Source organism: Panthera onca, chromosome D4, assembly GCF_046562875.1.
Source record: "Panthera onca isolate mPanOnc1 chromosome D4, mPanOnc1 haplotype 2, whole genome shotgun sequence".
In the NCBI taxonomy this organism is placed as follows: Eukaryota; Metazoa; Chordata; class Mammalia; order Carnivora; family Felidae; genus Panthera; species Panthera onca.
Window position 1 is genome coordinate 16296423 of NC_138351.1, and position 18369 is coordinate 16314791.

The following is an 18369-nucleotide window of genomic DNA, read 5'->3' on the forward strand; positions in this document are numbered from 1 at the left end:
TGCATCCTTTCCTGGTAAGCCACTTCTCTTATCTTGTGTTTCCCTGAATGCTCCTGTCTTTTTTCTTGGATTTTTTGGAGCAGTTGACTGCCTTGGAACTTCATCACTCGAATGGGCTCAGGAAAAGTTGTGAACTTGCTGTTGCGTGTATACGTTTTTATATCACTGTGAATTTTCAACCATGCAAACGTATTGAAAATTTTAAAAAGAAAAGTGCAAAACAACGTAGTAACTACTCAAAACTCTTGCATGTGAGAAGCAATCTGTTCAAGAAGGTATAGTAATAGGGCTTGATAAATCATTCATATAGGTGACTATGCTTAACTGTAGAAGAAAAGCTAACACTAAAATTCTCCATGCCTGAGCTTGAACTCTAAAAACCTCACTTTTGCTAAAAATAAGAACAACAAATAGTCAGCAGAGCACATATTCAGATTAAAAGGCATGCAATGACACAATTGTTTCCAGGTGCTAATGGAATTTTATGATACCCTTTGCTTTCAAATTTGAATTAAACTGCACTTCTGTACTGAAACGTCATTTTTATTTATGACATAGTTATGCACTAATAGCCTTCCTACCTTTGGTGGTAATCTTATTTGCCTGGCCATATAAATTGTTCTGTTTATTTTTTGATTTTTATTACTCTGAAGATTCTTTCATTGAACTTTGTAACTATTTTATTTATAACAAATTTGCTTTCCTTCTAGGAATTTATTCTTCTCTATACACACTCACAAACACTTGCGGATGCTTTTACTGAAATGAGTTCATATGTATGTATATATAATATTCACATATATGTATAATATATTGCATATTTTCCTACTTGTGATACATTTTAGCCACTCTGAAATTATCATATATATACTTTAAGATATTTATACATATCTTTTAATAAAATTTATCATGTGCTCAACCTCATTGTCGATGCTGGAAATTTGATAGATTTCGCTTATTTTACAAATGAAAAATGTAAATAAACAAAGCTGGGTATAAAGGAAGTGCTTTGTTCCACATTTACTCATTGGATTGCTTGGGAGCTAAAACTAGAATGCAAACAGTTGATGAATAACTTTTCTACAGTTTTCCTCTCGTCAAGGAACCAAGTGACGTGTATTCTGAAAAGCACCCTTCTCTCAGCTCTACCAATTACCTTTTGTCTTAGGCTAATGTACTCAATTCATAGCACTGTGACATCCAGGATACTTTTTAGCTCCTGAAAGAAAAATAAATATGCACAATAGAATAAGCAGTCCCTGCCCATCCTTGCTTATAATCAAGTGGGCCAAGTTTACCATAGCAACATCCTGTGCATCAGACCTGTTTGTGACTCCTTATGATACTCTGGGAGCAAATTCTTTTCAATGGGCTAAAGATTGTTAGGCAGGCTGAGAGTTTGCAAAACTTGTGCTATTGTCATTAAGAAGAAAGTGAGCCTGTCTATGGTCTACTCTCTGGTCTCTTTGACCATGGCTCTCGGATGTCAAGCACAGACAAGTCTCAGAGCTTACTGGCAGATGAGGAAATAATCATCTAGAACCTTTTAAGATGTGGTTCCTTTGTATCCAAGCCAGAAATGGAGAGTTAAATATGACTGAGAGATAGTCTAAATAGAAAACTGAAGAAGTATAAGCACTGCTTTGGTGAATACTTAGATTTTTTTTTGAGGCATAAGAGGAAGTCAAAAACAAAACAAAAGGAATATTCACAGAGGGATAGAAAGAAGACCAAACCAGCTCAGGTGTGTCAAGAGGAGTTTCAATTAGAAAACAATATTCAGTACAACAAACAGAGCGGGATGATTGGGATAGATGAGAATAAGTGATATAAAAGGGCCTTCATATTTTAGTAGCATGGTATAGATTCCAAATTTTAAAGGAGAGTATAGGATTTAAAGGAGAATATTCTTTTAATTTAATGAAAAAGGGCAAGGTACAGTTATCTTAGGGTTGAGCAGGGTTGACAAGAAAGTATTCCCGCCCCCACCTACCATTAGTGAAAGAAGTGGTAAAAAGTGTAAGCTTTGGAGTGCTCACAGGCTGCCAGAGTTAAACCTCAGTTCTGCTACCTCCAAGTTGTGTATCCTTAGGTGTTTATTTAACCTCTCTTCCAGTCCCTTTTCTCATCTGTTAAATGGTAATGATATTTGTACTTATCTCATAGTACTGGTTTGAAGATTATATAATAAAATATACTATTAACAAGTTTAATAGATTACTTATATGAAACTCTCAGAGTCATAGCTACCATGGAATTCAGAATTTGAAGTAATAAGGATCATATATATGTCACATAAAACCGATCATGGGTTCTGGAGAAGCCTACATGAATAAGTCTGCAGCAAAATACATGCACTTTAATACTAAATTGAATAAAGAAAATAAATAGCTTCTTGTGCATACATTTCAGGTGTTGATGACAAGTAACACTTGGTCAGGAAAGGATTTCACCAATTGAAGTTCCAAAAAAATGTTTAGTTTTCAGAGTTTTTTGGGTATAAGATTTGTCTATAAATACCCTTTGTCATCATCATCATTATCACCACTATCCAAAACGAGATGGGAAGGGATGATATCAGGATATCAAGTTTACCCTTGACAAAAAGGTGTCTGTAGTTAGACACCTGAAAGCATTCTGAGTAGTCACAATGATGTAGAAACCTCCTGTTTGGGTAAGTTTTGTTTTCATATCTTATAGCAACAGCCAAGACATTCAATGGAAGGTTAATAATTATTGGTTATAGCAAATCTTTGTCTTATTCCAGATCTTAAAGGGAATGTGTCAAAATTTCTTTATTAAATATATTATATAGCAATGTACTTTCCCCGATTAAAGTACCAGAAAGCTTGACGAAAATTCAGTCTATTAGATAATGTGGTTTATATGAATCGCAGAAGGCTAATTCAAGTATTGTTTTTCTACCAGTGGCTCTACATAATTTTGACAAATTGACAGCTGATTTCTGCTTTTTCTGGATTATTCTATACAAGAAACTAAGTGGACTTCTGGTTTTTAGTTCCACACGTAAGGAGTCTTCCACTCCTTCCTAACAACTAAAAAGCAGCCAGACTAAGACGCTAACAAATCTTGAATTTATAGGAGTGGAGAGTATGCAGGGCAAATCACTGCTGTTAAGACTGAAGAGGCAGACAGGTGAATACACGGAGTTGGGGGTTACTGGAGCAGAGACTGGGAGAGGAACAGCCATGGATACCTGTGCCGGGATAGGAAAATATGAACTGTAATTGAGGAATTGCTAGAGATTCAGTGTAGACAAGCCTGAGAGTTAAAATCTTCATGGGAAGATGGGCAAGGGTGGGGGAGGTTCCCACAGTTTTGTGAGCTTGACCAGAATCTCACCGGAAATACCAGAGAAAATTCCCCCTATGATTCTGGCAGGGGGAGGGGGAAAGGGACCATTTAAAAATACTCCAGAACACTCTAGTCTTTTGACAAGGTCTTTACTTAGGGCAAGTTGGTTAAGTAGAGCCTAAGCTGCTGGGGTCTTACAACCTAACTGACCTGGGGATAGGAAATACCAAAATCCAGCTTACTCTACTATCCTCTCCCACGTTAAGGGTAAGAAAAACCTAACAAATACTGGTGAAGTACACATTCCACAGACATAGGCTCACTAAAAGTCTGGGGCTGAGACATAGGCTCACTAAAAGTCTGGGGCCTAACCATAGGACCATAGAACACTTCCTTTCCCCCTACCTCACCACCATATTGCTAATGGCCTGTTTACAGCAATTCCTTTTACCTGTTACATCATGGAGAGCTATCAAAAAAAAAAAAAATTACAATGAATTCCTAATGGCAAAAATACCATTTGAAATAACAGAGCAAGCATAAGAACCAGACATGGCAGGGATGTTGGAATTACCAGACCAGGAATTTAAAACAACTATAATTAATACGCTAAGGGCTCTTTTGTTAAAGTAAATGGTATGTAAGAACAGATGGGCAATGTAAACAGAGAAATGGAAATTGTAAGAAAGAACCAAAAAGCAATGTTAGAGATAAAACAACGAAAACAAAACAAAACAAAAAACAAACCAAATCAGAAATTCAGAATGCCTTTAGTGAGCTTATTAGTAGACTGGACACCTCCGAGTAAAGAATCTCTGAGTTTTGGGAAATCACAATAAAAACTTCCAAAACTGAAAAGCAAAGACTGAAAAAGAAAAAAAAAAAAAAAAAAAAGAAAAGAAAGAAAGAAAAAATATATCCACTGACTGTAGAACAATTACAAAAGGTATAACATACAAGTAATGGAAATACCAAAAGAAGAAAGAGGAACAGAAGAAATATTTGAAACAATGACTGAGAATTTCCCCAGATTAATGTTAGATACCAAATCACAGATCTAGAAAGCTCAAAGAATAAGAAGCTGGATTAATGCCAAAAAACTAGAACTAGGCACATCACATTAAATCTACAGAATATCAAACACATAGAAAAAATTCTGAAAAACACAAGAAAAAAAATCTTAATCTATAGAAGGGCAATGATAACAATTACATCCAACTTCTCAGAAAACTATGCAAACTAGAGTGGAATATTTAAAGTGTTGAGAGGAAAAAAGAAATTTTAACAAGGTAGGGGCCCCTGGGTAGCTCAGTCAGTTAAGCATCGACCTTCAGGTCATGATCTCAAGGTTTGTGAGTTCCAGCCCCACATCAGGCTCTCTGCTATCAGCATGGAGGCATAGATCAGCTATCCTCCTTTCTCTCCGCCCCTCCCCATCTCATTCCGTCTCTCTCTCAAAAAAAAAAAAAAAAAAAAAAAAAAAGAAAAAAAAACACTTAAAAACATAAAGAAGGAAAAAGTATTACAAAAAACTGTCAAATTGAACACTTTCAAGATCAGCAACTGTTGTGAAAAAGACACTGGTAAGAAAATAAAGGGTTAACCACAGGCTGGGAGAAAATATTTGCAAACCATACATCCAAAGAGGATTCATATCTAGCGTATGTAAAGAATCCTTTTAATACAATATTAAGATAACAAAATTTAAATTGATCACAAGACTTGAAAGACATAAAAATATACAGATGATAAGTAAGCATATGAAAATATGCTCCACGGCACCAGTCATAGGGAAATGCAAATTTAAATCATTAGATAATACCACATAATTGCTAGAATGATTAATGTTGAAAAGACTGACAAAGCAAGCGAGAATGTGGATCTATATGAAATCTCAAACATTATTGATGGGAATATAAAATAATGCTATCACTTTGGGAAAAAAAAACATTTTGATAGTTTAAGTTATACATAATAGTTTCATATGACCAAGTGATTCCAAAATATATAAAAACATATTTCTACCCAACATCTTCTATCTGAATTTTTAAAGAACTTTATTCATAATAGCCCAAACTAGACATAGCCCAAATGTTCTTTAAATAGTTAGTGGATTAACAAATTGTGGCATATTCATACAAACAAAATACTACTCAATAGTAAAAGAACGTAAACATAAGGGAATGATCTATTGATATATACAATACCATAAGTAAATTTTAAAACATTATCCTAAGCAAAAGAAATGACATACCAAGACCACATATTGTATGATGCCATTTATATAACATTCTAAGAAAGATAAAAATTGTGATACAAAGATTAATTTTTGCTATGGGCTAGTAGTTGGGAGGAAGTTGCTGACTGCAAGAGGGCATTAAGGGAATTTGGGGATGACAGAGATTGGGTATTTCACACTTGGGGTGGCTACACAACTGTATACACTTGTCAAAACGTATCAAATTACACAGTTAAAATTGATGAATTTTATTGCATATAAATTATACTTCAATAAAACTCTCCTCCCACCTAATAAAAAATACAAGTATTTTCAGACAAACAAGGGCTGAGAGAATTCCTCTTCTGAATAACTGCACTAAAGAAACGTTGAAGGAAGTTTTCAGATAAAATAAAAATGACGCCAAATGGACATTTAGATCTACACAGAGAAATGAAGATATGTGGAAATGGTAAATGTGTGGGTAAATATAAACTATTCTTTGCATTTTTTAAAAAATTATTTCAGAGATTCTTATTTGTTTAAAGCAAAACTAAACAATTTGCTCGAGGATTATAGCACTTGACAGATAATTATGGCAATAATAATAAATGGAATAGAAACACAGAAGGGTAGGGTGGCAATGTTCTATTTGTTTTCAAGTGTCATGATTGAAAGTAGACTGTGATGGGTAAAAGGTAAATTTTACAAGCCCTGTAGCTGCCACTAGTGTCGACAGTAGAGATAAAATGGAAGACTAAAAACGTAAAAAAATGAAAAATAAGGAAAGAATTCTCAACGCAAAATGAAGCTGAGAGAGAGAGAGAAAAAAAAGAAACAAAATACAGATGGAAATATTAAACAACACTATGGTACACAAGTCCTACCTTACTGATAACTAGATTAAATGTGAATTATCTAAACTTGTCAATTAAAAGCAGAGGCTGCCATATTGAATAAAAAAACAAAGCTATCTACAATTATGTATTCTATATAAAGGTAGAGATGAGTTTAAAATCTAAAGTCTGGGAAAAGATACAATGTAAACAATAATTTAAAAACACTGAGGTGGCTATATTAATATCAAAAAAAGTACTTTAGCACAAAGAATAGTATCAGAGATGTTTCAAAGTGAAAAAAAGAAAAACTCTGCAAGAATATATAAGAATCCTAAAATGTATGCATCTTGTAAGATATTTTCAAAATTCATGGAACAAATATGGACAGGATTTAAAGAATAATAAATTGACAATTATGAGATTTCAATACTTATTAATGTTTAGAAATATTAAGTAAAAATCAGAGGATACTTAAGACTTGAGCAATTCTATTAATCAAATTAACATTTTAGAACATTATACTCAATAATAACATGTATCCTATTTAAATATACATTCTATTTAAGTGTACACAGAATGTTCATTAAGAGAGACTGCACCAAGGGGCGCCTGGGTGGCGCAGTCGGTTAAGCGTCCGACTTCAGCCAGGTCACGATCTCGCGGTCCGTGAGTTTGAGCCCCGCGTCAGGCTCTGGGCTGACGGCTCAGAGCCTGGAGCCTGTTTCTGATTCTGTGTCTCCCTCTCTCTCCGCCCCTCCCCCGTTCATGCTATGTCTCTCTCTGTCCCAAAAATAAATAAAAAACGTTGAAAAAAAAAATTAAAAAAAAAGAAAAAAAAAAAAGAGAGACTGCACCGGGAATAAATTTAAATAGATTAAAATCAGACTGTTCTACCTGAACACAATGAAATTAAATAGAAATGTATAATATAAGGTGGGGAAATATTCATAATTTTGAGAATTAAAACTAAGTAACTTAAGGAGAAATCATAGGGTATAATAGAAAGAAAACATTTTTTATTGCTCTTATTTATTTTTGAGAGAGAGAGAGAAAGAAAGCGAGCATGAGTGGGGGGAGAGGAAGAGAAGGAGAGAGACAGAGAATCTGAAGCAGACCCACAGAATCTGTGAAGTCAGCACAGAGCCCAAAGCGGGGCTCAAAATCGCGAACCATGAGATCCTGACCTGAGCTGCAGTTGGGTGCTTAACCCACTGAGCCACCCACGTGCCCAGAAAACATTTTGAACTAAACAAATAATAAAAACAAAATCACATATCACATATCAAAATATGTGATATAAAGCAAAAGCAATATTTATAAGGAAATGTATAGCTCGCTTTATTTATTTATTTAGTTAGTTAACTAGTTATTAGTTATTTGAGAGAGAAAGCACAATTAGGGGAGAGGGGCAGAGGGAAAGAGAGAGAGAATCTAAAGCAGACTCTATGCTCAGCACAGGGCTCCGTGCAGGGCTCCATCCCATGACCCTAGGATCATGACCTGAGCTGAAATCAAGACTCCAAACCCAACTGACTGAGCCACCCAGGCAACCCCCAAAATGCATAGCTTTAAACACTTATATTACAAAAGATGAAAAATCTAATATTAATGATCTTAGACTTCTCTTTTGCTAATGGTTGATAAACTTTTAGACCAATACTTCCACAGATAACAACAATAAACTATGGGGTAATATGTAAAAATAAACAACTATCTAAGGGCACTGGAGACTGAGTAAAGCAGGCAGATATTACCCAGAGTCAAACCTTGGGTAGAAGAGAATAAATCCTAGGTAAGCTTCCTGCTTTCATCACACACCCTTAGTACAATGTTGTGCAGCTAAAATATGGAAGTGATAAAACTTTCTTTTCTTTTTTTTTTTTTTTTTTTTTTTTTTTTTAAAGGGATTTCTTCAACGTTTTTTATTTATTTTTGGGACAGAGAGAGACAGAGCATGAACGGGGGAGGGTCAGAGATAGAGGGAGACACAGAATCGGAAACAGGCTCCAGGCTCCGAGCCATCAGCCCAGAGCCTGACGCGGGGCTCGAACTCACGGACCGCGAGATCGTGACCTGGCTGAAGTCGGACGCTCAACCGACTGCGCCACCCAGGCGCCCCAAAACTTTCTTTTCTTATTGAATAAGTGGATTGATGGGCCAAAGGGCAGAGTTTGGGGCAACTACACAGCTGAAAAATTAAGAGGGGGTAGAGTGGAATTGGGGGAAGGATCTCTAAAAAAGAGAGATAGGGTAGAAACACCTTATCATATGTAAATAAATATCTGGCTGAACTTGCATAGATAAAACTGCAATTTGAGTTCTATCCAGATGATTGCTTGAGAAAACAAAAACAAAACAAAACAAAAAACCCCACACAATCAATCAATCATCTTTGGAAGTATATAACATAATCCAGAATCCCAATATTATTATATTATAATAATTATATATTTATTATATATAAATATATATAATATATTATAATTATATATAAATATATATAATATATATAATATATTATATATTATTAATATATAATAATTATATAATTAATTAATATATAATATATAATATTATAATCCCAACAATATTATTCACAACATCCAGAACACAAATCCAAATTACTTAAATGTCAAAGAAACAGAAAAATGCCACACTCAAGGAAAACAAAAAATCAATGAGGACAAAACTAGAGATGGCCAAGATGTTGGAATTGGAACAGGTTTTAAAGCAGCTACTGTAATTATCTCCATGGATATGGAAATACATTGATGATGAATAAAAAGATAGAAGTCTTGGCAAAGGAATAGAAGCTATAAAAGAAAACTAAAAAGGAAATTAAAAAAATGAAAAATAAACACTCTGAAATAAGAATTTTACCTAACGGCATTAACAACATATTGAAGATAAAGTGAATGAACCTTAAGAGAGATCAATACAAATTACTTACACTAGATAACAGAGAGAACAAAATGCAAAAAGATGAACAGACTGAGGCAAACTACAACAATTAACAATGGTCTAACATATATACAATTACAGTTCGAGGAAAAAAAAGATAAAGGGATAAAATAAATGTATGAAGAAATGTGGCTTAAAATTTCTCTAATTTGGGGAAACTCATAAGTGTACAGATTCAAAAAGCTCATGGGAACACAAGCATGTTAAATGCAAAGAAAATAGTACCTAGGCACATGCAGTCAAATTTATGATAAATGTGAAGGTTTTTGAAAGCAACCAGAGAAAAGCAATATATTTCATACGGAAGAAGAACAAAATTTACTTGAATTCAGTCAAGGTAGCCCTTACGTCTCCATTATGTAGCACAGAGATATTAGGAATATTAGAAATTTAGTGCATGTTTACTGAACAAGCGAGAGATTTACTGAGATGCCCAAATGAAGCCATAATTATTTGAATCACCATAGGTAATAGAAATACGGCTATACTTGGGGTAGAACCTTTAAGGTTCACATCGACAACCAACTAGCTGAGATTCTGAATAAATTCCTCTCTCCATAAATCTGATGTGCTTATCTTTAACACTGAAATAATTGCTTCACCAAGTTGTTGCAAAGATGACATAAGAAAACCCACGTGAAAATGTCTGCTTTTTTAATATATAGAAAACGTGTTGTGATATTTAGTTGAATCTAAGTGATGTTTCAGGTTTGACTATTTCTCATAAAGATACACTTTAATTTCTGCAAGGAAAAACCATATTTGTCGTGCTGTTTTTTTCTTTGAATGGTTTACAGGCTAAAAGTAATTGCCCGACATAAAGGCAAATTACGTATTGACATCTGCAAAATTACTTAAATCTTGTTAAATCCTGTCCATACAGCCTCTCGATCACTAGCATGCTGATAGAAATTTTAATTTAAGGCTTCTAGTTATCTGCTTTATACAACTGAATTTCCTTAAATGTAATTTAAAAATATTTGCTATATTAAGATTTCTAATAAATAAATTAAAAATCAAGAATTTTCCTTAAAATTATTTATGAGAATTTTATTTTGTATTTAACATTCCATCCCATTAAACACCACTAATATCTACCTTAAATGGCTACTAATATTTTTAACATTTGTATCACAATCAAGTTTGATGGTTTAAAAGCTCTAAGAGTATATACTGCAATGTTTAGCTGCACTCCCATTGTACATATAATCAGGACTTACTTAGAGCATATCACATACACACAAATATAAATTTTTTATCTAGTAAAATTAAACTTACTCGAGGTAAGAAGGTAGATATATAGATGATAGACAGAAAGATAGATAGGTAGATAGGTAGGTAGGTAGGTAGGTAGGTAGGTAGATCTCAAACATATGGGAATGTGGTTTCCTTCTTTATGGATTAATATTTCCAAAAGAGATCTCTTATTTGACAATGTTTCTGAAACAAGCTAAGACCTTCTACAAGACTGAGGAAGTGGTCAAAATGACAAAATATTACTAAATCATCAACCATGTTTTTACTTCCCTGGAATCTGGAGATTATGAAAAAAATACACTGTGCTCTAAGCCTTGTCAGGTTGGGATTATTATCCTAATACTGTGAAGACAAATTTTCATTAAGTCACAGATTTTTATGTGTGAAGTACAAGCAGAGAATTATCTTTATGAAATGGGAGAAAATTGCAACTACTTTTCAAATATAACCTTGACATTTTGAAAAGTGCAGTAATGGATCTGTCCCCATGGAGACAAATATTTTACCCTTCATTTCTGCACCAAAATTCAGCACATTAAACCCAGATACGATCTAGTCTCTACGGTCTGTCTTGGGGGTTATATGATTACAAAAATATGTCTGAATTAATAGCAAAAATTCACTGAATGTTTTTGTTCTCCACCCTTCCAATAAATATTGAAAGTTATCTTTTTGTAAACCTCAGGTTTCAAGATAAAATCTGTTTTTATGCAGGAAAATAGATGATTCAGTAAAAAGAAAAAGTTTGGGAGAACCCAAAAGCAGCCATAAGCCCTGGGACTGAGAATTGTATCCTATGATCCCATTCTCCCAGTTGGATACATTTATACAGATAAACATCACTTATAAACATCCAGAGTTTGCTTTCATTTTACCCCTTATTAAGGATAAATGGAAGAAATGTTTAGATTCACAAAAATTCACTGATATGTGCCATTATTTTATTTTTTCTGCTATTCACATTAGGTAAGATAATATACGCATATGTGCTTTACCTGGTACCTAAAATAAATAAGTTGTCCAATAATGTGTTCATTTTGGTCTTTTATTTGTCTCATTATTTCATTCGTTTTTCCCTTTATACTTTCAAAAGATACTAATTAAAAACAATTCTGATCAATATAGCAAAAGAGCAGACCTCAAGTTTACTATTCACAGAACTTTCTAAATCTTTAGAACAAAACCAAAACTTTTCAATCAGTCTTATCACTGGTCTAGTTTTATTGGTAATTTCATACACGCAGCTCATCAAAGTTTTGCCTGTGTATGTGTTTGTCTGTGTGTGTGCGCATGTGTGTGTTGAGGAACAGGAGAACTTAGATTTTTGTCACCACACCAATATACTTAAGCATTATCTCTTCTTATATTTCAATGTTGTTTATCTGCATGTCTGAGGACCCAGCCTTTGAAAACACTACAGAACTTGCTAAGATTCCAGTGTAAACACAGTGATTTCACTTCAGCACCATTTACAATATTAGGTGGAATAGGATGATTGGAATGAATGGAATGGAATATTTTGCTTCCCTCAGGTCAGTTAGGGTGTTAGAAGCCCAGAAGAATAGGCTATGGTTAAATTCTCCTGAGGGCTGACACCCGTTAAAAACAGAATATACTGGGGTATTTCAAAACGGTTCCTGTGAGAACCTGGTAAAGCTTCAAGAATATTCACTGGTCTTTCCAATTTGGGGGGACAGTGATTTTCCTTGTAACCTCACTTCTCTTAAAGATCTAAGAAGAGCTGTTGACTTTTTTAGTTTGTTCACTTTGTTGTTAGAATATAGTGGCAACTTCCAAACTTGTTATATGGTAGACTAGAAATTGGAAGTCCAACTCTGTGTGTTCTAATCTTGCCTATGTTTTTTCTAAAAGTCTTGTAGTTTTGGATTTATATTTAGGTCTATCATCCATTTTGAGTTAGCTTTTGTGCATAATGTGAGGCATAAATTGAGGTTCATCATGTTATTTGTATGTGGCTAACCCCTATTTCCAGCATAATTTGTTGAAGATTCACTCTACTGCATTGAATTTCCTTGGTAACTATGTCAAATGCCATTTGGCTTTATGTATGTGGTTCTATTTCTGGTCTCACTATTCTGGTCCATTCACTTACATCTTTTTTTTTTCTTTTTTTTTAATTTAATTTTTAAGCAATCTCTATACCCACCACAGGGCTCACACTCACAACCCTGAGATCAAAAGCCACATTCTTTGCGACTGAGCCAGCCAGGCACCCCTCATTCACCTCTATCCTATCTTTATGCTAATGCTACATTGTCATGATTTTTGACCTTTATAATGAATCTTGAATGCAAGTTGTGCAAATCCTCCAAAGTTGCTCTTATCTTTCGAAATTATGTGGGCTGTTCTAAGTCCTCTGTATTTCTCCATGAATTTAGAATGTACTTTTTCAATTTCTATAAATTGTTTGCTAGGAATATGATTGAGATCGATTTAACCTATAGAACAATTTGGGGATAATAAACAATTTAATGTTAGTGCATTTGACACTTCTTTTGAAGCTTTGTTAAGGAGGGTCTAAAATAGCCTTTCCCCTAGGCTAGTTCATCCCTGCTACTAAGCAGTTTCTGTGTCTCTCCCAGATACCTGTTATCTAAATGACTCCCAGGCCTGTGTGACCTCTGAATTATCTGGCATAGAGCTCCTTCGAATTTTTATCTGCCTAGCCTGTTGGAGGTTACTCCTATGTGTGCACATTTTAACATGCAGCCAAAGATTCAAAAGGATCCCTCTGCCTACCTCCTTTATAGTACTCCTTTATAGTACTCTGCCTTGCATGACCAGCTGGCTCAGGCTTCCCCAACAGCAATTTCTGTTCTCTCCATCCAAGGCAACACTGTTCTCCTTGGGTTTCTCCTCCCAGTGCTATGGTCCAGAAAGTGCTTTTAGACAACAAAGGAGGTAACCATGGCTTTAACCTCTTTGTTTACTTGCCTTGGGTGTCATACTCCTGTGTTGTGTTTTCCAGTTTCTGAAAACAACTCTTTTCTTTGTGTCATCTAGTGTTTAACAGAAGAAAGGGATATTTGATTCTAGTTATTCCAACATGGTCAGGCTTTGAACTTGTAAACTTTTTAAATAGAATTCTCTTCTCTGATTTTTGCTTATATAATACTATGTATGAATATTGGTTTGTATGGTGGCACTGTAAAATATTCATATGTGGAACATTGTTCTGTTTTGTTTTCCTTTTTCTCTTTTCTTTTACGTTTTTCCCACAGAAACAGAAATTTTATTTAATCATATTCTTCATGTTACTGCATCATCATCATTCATGTTAAGAGTGATTATTGCTACGTACTCTAACGATACAACATCTCATTAGCTTAGCAGCCTGAATGATTATTTCTCACCTAGTCACATTCCAGTGTGAGACAGGCAGACTATGTGGTAACTCAGGTATCCAAGATCTTTTCATCTGTGATGCTGCTGAATTAACAAGAGGAGAAAAAAAAAACAAGGGGATGATTATGCATAAGGTGTAATGATTAGGCCTAACAGTGCTGTTTCTCATTTCTACCACATTTTATCATCCAGAATTCACTTACATAGTTGCAATCTACTCACAAGGAGTCTAAAAGATATAGCCTTCCATGTATTCAGTAGAAGGAAATGGTTTGGGTGAATAATGACTTAGTCTTCACCACATATGCTAATCCATGCACAGTTTCTCTATTATTTTCGTTTTCTCTTATTTCTCCCTTTGTATCTCTGATTCCTAGACCCATTACCAATCCATCACCATAGGTACATACTCTGTTAGATTTCTTTTGATATGATTTTTATTCAAAACTTTGAGCTGTTTACACATATATGTATATTTTTAATTTATTTAAGATATATTGTTCCTAAGATTGGTTTTTATTTAGTATGTTTTACCACATATTTCTGTTGTCATATGTATTTCTATAGAATACTAGAGACTTAAAATTTTCAACTACTTAGTATCATAATCTGAGATTCTGATTCAGTAATTCAGTAATTATAAGGTATGGTATAAACACTTGGGGAAAAAAAGGAAAAAATCAAAACACTAAAACAGACAAAATAAAACAAAATTTAAAAAGAGCTTCCAATAGGAAATGAGTTTCATGGCCGTGATAGAGACACGGTGGTCTGGTTTTCACAATTTATTAGAAATTAAGTACTGTCAGTGTTATCTGTAATCTAAAAGACTCCATATTCTGGTAATTTCTTCCATTGGTATCTGCCTTTCCCCAAATTATTTTATAGGGATCTGACCATGGATCAAAGATCAACATTCTATGTTAGAAATATCTTAATAGAATCTGTATTCTTAATACTTCCAATAATGTTCTGAAAATAAAACCAAAACAAAGAACTCATAAACATCATTTGAAAATCATGTAAATTTAATGTTGAAAAATATCTTTCTAGACATTTCCTATGCAAATAATATGTGCACATACAGGTACATCACACACTCATATTCTTGTAAAAACAAGAATATAAAATGCATACATAAATCGAACAAGCCATGAAGACAGTTTATAAACAAAAAAATGTTGAAATCAATTATTACTGTTCAGTTTTTCATAAATTTCCAGTTGGCTCATTAACAAATTGGAGTTTTTTTGGTTGGCTAATTATCTCCTTAGAAAGCATATATCTCTGCTAGCCTCAAAAAGAGACAGGCAGGACCAAAAGAGGAAATATTACTAGTTGAATGGTGTCAATGAGTTCCACGTTCCAAGCTTGGCAAGTAAACCAGAGAGTTCCCAATATGGAATCGCTGACAAGTTAGAGAAGCAAGTTAAACAAAACGAGTAATACGCCCTTGTATTGACACCAAATGGGGTTATCAGACAGTAGAGGAAGTCCAAAGTGAATCCCTCCAGGAATTCTTATTCCCTTTGATACCAGAAAAAGGTATGACCCTTGATACGGCAATGTGATAGCTTTGGGTGTGGTGGTAAGAACTCTTTTTGTCCATTAGAGTTAAATTAACCTTTTTTCATGTTTGCTTCCTATATTTTTTTTTTGCTGTACATAGGGCCCCCTGTTTTATCAACAGTTTTTAAAAAGATATTATTCTATTGCCTAGTTATTGAAACGTATATATAGATGAAGAGGTGTTAGTATTAAGGGTGTTTATTTCTTTTAGAGAACCTTGCAAGAGATAAAGCAGTCCTTCTGGCTTCCTAGTGTGCTACTTAGGCTGAGCTTTATTGCTCCCCCTCACTCATTCAAATAGTAGTTTTGAGTCATTTGGTTTATTACTGCTGTGAACGTCCTTTTATATGTCATATGAAGGTTTCTATATTTGTGATTTAAATACAATGAAGAGAGAGAAGATGGCGGCGTAGGAGGACGCTGGGCTCACCTGGTCCTGCTGATCACTGAGATTCCACCCGCATCTGCCTAAATAACGCAGAAAACCGCCAGAAGACTAGCAGAGCAGACTCTCCGGAGCCAAGTGTAGACGACAGGCCCCCGGAAGAGGTAGGAAGGGCGGAGAGGGGGTGCGCACAACACGGAGAGGTGGTGCGCTCCACACGGACCGGCGGGAGGGAGCCCCCCCCCCCCGCCACAAGGGAGAGCCCCCGAGTCTGGCTGGCAAAAGCGGAGGGGCCCGACTCCGTGAGTTCTGACAGCCTGCAGGACTTAACATCTGGAAGTTTACAAGTCGACAGCTCTGCTCGGAGAGCGGGAGGGAGAGTTGTTGAGCCCCGGAGGGCAGAGCTCAGCTTGGCGGAGAACAGAGGCGCTCGCCAGCGCCGTCCCCCTCGCCCATCCCCCAGCCGAAATCCCAAAGGGAACCGGTTCCCGGCATGGAACTTGCTGGCACCACACAAATACGCAGCGCTGTGCTTCTGCGGATCCATCCCTCTGATGGGTCTGCCTCCCTCCTGGTGCCGCAGGGCCCCTCCCGCAGGGGACCAATGACCTAAGCCTGCCCCTCCCGCCCCTGTGCACCTTGCGAATCGACCTTGGCTAATACGCCAGATCCCATTCAACCAGCACCACAAGCCTGGCAGTGTGCAAGTAGCCCAGACAGGGGCCACACCTCCACGGTGAGTCCCGCCCCTGGGAGAGGGGAAGACAAGGTACACACCGGTCTGACCTCACCGTGGCCCCAGCAGTGGCCTGGGGGCAGACATCAGGTCTGACCGCGTCCCCACCCACCAATATGAGTTACTCCAGACAGCACAGGGGAAGGGCCCTGAAGTTCCGTGCCACCCCAGGGACTATCCAAAATGACGAAACGGAAGAATTCTCGTCAAAAGAAACTCCAGTAAGCAGTGACAGCAAACGAACTGATCAAAAACAATTTAAGCAATATAGCAGAAAATGGATTTAAAATAAGAGTCATAAAATTAATCACTGGGCTTGAAAAAAGTATAGAAAACAGCAGAAAATCTATTGCTACAGAGATCAAGGGACTAAGAAATAGTCATGAGGAGCTAAAACATGCAAAATAAAATGCAGGCGACCACAGCTCAGATTGAAGAGGCAGAGGAGAGAATAGGTGAATTAGAAAATAAAATTATGGAAAAAGAGGAAGCTGAGAAAAAGAGAGATTAAAAAATCTAGGAGTGTGAGGGGAGAATTAGAGAACTAAGTGATGCAATCAAACAGAACAGTATCTATATAATAGGAATTCCAGAAGAGGAAGAGAGAGAGAAAGGGGCTGAAGGTGTACTTGAACAAATCATAGCTGAGAACTTCCCTGATCTGGGGAAGGAAAAAGGCACTGAAATCCAAGAGACACAGAGAACTCTCTTCAGACATAACTTGAATCGATCTTCTGCATGACATTTCATAGTGAAACTGGCAAAATACAAAGATAAAGAGAAAATTCTGAAAGCAGCTAGGGATAAACATGCTCTAACTTACAAAGGTAGACATATAGGAGTAGTGACAGACCTATCTACTGAAACTTGGCAGGCCAGAAAGGAATGGCAGGAAATCTTCAATGTGATGAACAGAAAAAATATGCAGCCAAGAATTCTTTATCCAGCAAGTCTGTCATTCAGAATAGAAGGAGAGATAAAGGTCTTCCCAAACAAAAACTGAAGGAATTCGTCACCACTAAACCAGCCCTACAAGAGATCCTAAGGGGGACTCTGTGAGTGAAATGCTGCAAGGACCACAAAGTACCAGAGACATCACTACAAGCATGAAACCTACAGACATCACAATGACTCTAAACCCATATCTTTCTATAATAACACTGAATGTAAATGGACTAAATGCTCCAACCAAAAGACATAGGGTATCAGAATGGATAAAAAAAAACAAACAAATAAGACCCATCTATTTTCTGTCTACAATAGACTCATTGTAGACCTGAGGACCCTTTCAGATTGAAAGTGAGGGGATGGAGAACTATCTATCATGCTACTGGAAGTCAAAAGAAAGCTGGAGTAGCCATACTTATATCAGAAAAACTAGACTTTAAGTTAAAGGCTGTAACAAGAGATGAAGGCATTATATAATAATTATATATTTATATATTATCTATAAATTTATAAATTATAAATGATAAGAATATGGTAATTGCAGGGGACTTTAATACTCCACTTACAGAAATGGATAGATCATCTAGACACAGGATCAATAAAGAAACAAGGGCCCTGAATGATACATTGGATCAGATGGACTTGACAGATATATTTAGAACTCTGCAGCCCAAAGCAACAGAAAATACTTTCTTTTCGAGTGCACATGGAACATTCTCCAGGATAGATCACATCTTGGGTCACAAAACAGCCCTTCATAAGTACCAAAAGAATT